This window comes from Austrofundulus limnaeus, unplaced genomic scaffold, assembly GCF_001266775.1.
Source record: "Austrofundulus limnaeus strain Quisiro unplaced genomic scaffold, Austrofundulus_limnaeus-1.0 Scaffold423, whole genome shotgun sequence".
In the NCBI taxonomy this organism is placed as follows: Eukaryota; Metazoa; Chordata; class Actinopteri; order Cyprinodontiformes; family Rivulidae; genus Austrofundulus; species Austrofundulus limnaeus.
In genome coordinates, this window is record NW_013952825.1 from 282,011 (window position 1) to 284,222 (window position 2,212).

Below are 2,212 nucleotides of genomic sequence, written 5' to 3' on the forward strand. Positions count from 1 at the left end.
CATCTCAGAAGAGAGGGGGACACATTTTTAGAGGTCTGTTGAGTGATTTATCATCCTCTCTTATTAAATCACACCTCTTCTCCTTTAAGCAAAGCTACATTTACTCAAGCTAAGGTTACTACAAACACTTTATGGTCATTTTATAAAATAGTTCAACATTAATATGAGCAATAAAACCTGCAACAGTCTGAGTTTTTACCTGTAAAGGGGAATAAGGAWGCACAGACACGAACACGATGTGACWTCTGTCGCCTCCAGTGTTGTAACGGCCGAGCAGAAGCAACGTTTCCCCTTTATAAAYTCAGACGAAACCAATCGAGACACGATCGGTAAATAAACTCACAAAACTTAAAATCTGAAAAGGTTGCACWATCTAAAYACAACATAACACAATCAATAATCCGAAAGTTTTCAAGAAGACGCATTTAAAACATATTTTAACGTGCACACGTTATTATTGCATCAGTCTGTGGTTTTTACCTCGCAAGACCAAAATAATCGATCACTGGATCAATAATGGATAACTAGATCGACAATCACAGTGCATCTCATTTCTTTGAATTTTCTTCAGGTAGAGAAATTGATTGTGAGGTTTTTTTTCCTTTTTAGACAAATACAAAACAATATTATTTTTGCTTACTGTCTTTTTTTCTAAAAACAATTTTATAACAACTACATATACTAATTTAATACTTGTTCGTACTATATTGGGACATTTTTTTTATTGCTTATGAAACATATACTTAACGTATACTATTCTGTTATGTGTTTTTAAGTTTATAAACTTACCAAAAATAAGTATACTTCAGGTACATGTCATTATGTATACTAAAGTATATAAAAGTGTATTTCCCTAAGTGTACTTTTATTTACCGTGTACACTGATATAGGGACTAAACTGGCCCACAATAAGTTTATGAAAGTATGTGTGGAAAWGTACTTTCAGTGTACTACTAAAGTTTACCTTGGCCAAAAGTTTTAACATTAGGATAAACTAAGTACACTTAAACTTAGTATATTTTTAGTACAAGCCAAGTATAGTGTTGATAAGTACATTTATGTTAATTCTTTATTATATCTTCATATTGTAAATACTGTTTTTTTTACTCTTCTTTTTATACAAACACCAGAAGGGAACACCTAATTTTGTTGTACTTGTTACAGTGACAATAAAGACGACTCTATTCTATTCTATCCTGTTCTATTAAAGTAAACTGGAAGTATACTCTTATTTAATAATTGTTTAAAATTATAATACTTACAGGATACTTGCGTATACTACTTTTTGCTAAGGGAATGCTGAAGCTTTGGAGCTGTGTCACACAGGGACCTACCAGGAGCCATCGGATCAGGCAGGGACCAGGTACTGCAGCACTTCTCTGTGCAGCGGTGCTTTACTGKGTTCATGGGGTGTTTTTATTGTTCCTCTGGTTAAACCTCCTCCATTCTGCATGCAGGGCAGCTCTCTGCACCGACACAGTCTCTCCTCAGTTGGCCAAATGCCACCCAGGCCCAGGGGCTGTGCCTATAGAAACACCTTCCTATTGAATCTATTATCTGCACACTGTACACTACAGGAGGCTGAAAACTGAGGCATTGCCATGAGGAGCATGTTGGTATGCACAGCTCACCTCCTGTGATGAGGAGTTTTGTGCAGCGCGCCTTGAAAAGCTGATTCAGTCGCTGTTGGCTGAATAATAATGTTAGAAAGAAAACATTTTAAAAAACTGCTCAGAGGGTGGCTGGAGAGAGGAGAGTGTGACAACCCAGTGAAAACAGGTACAGAACAACATCCTGTGTTGGTCAGTTTTAGTCTCAAGCTTTGGAGCATTTTGGGTAACAAAACAAACAGAAAATCTTTATTTTTTTTGTTAGTAAAGTCAGAGGAGCAGCTGAGACTTTTACAGGTGGCGTTCTGTAGGGCAGTGGTTCCCAAACTTTTTGTCTTCTGACCCACAAAATATCTATGGCAAAAACTTGTGACCCCAAATATTACTGGTCTGAGTACATGAACTTGGTTAACCCTAAAAACACAGGGTTTTTGACAATCTAAACAGCTTGTACACAAATATAAATACTTATTTATACTTATTTTGTGTTTTTGTAATAATTATAGGGAAAATATTACATCAGCAATTATTTTATTACCCTTTAAATCAGTGTTTCCCAAAGTTGGGGTCGGGACCCAAAGTGGGGTCCCGAGACATCAAGG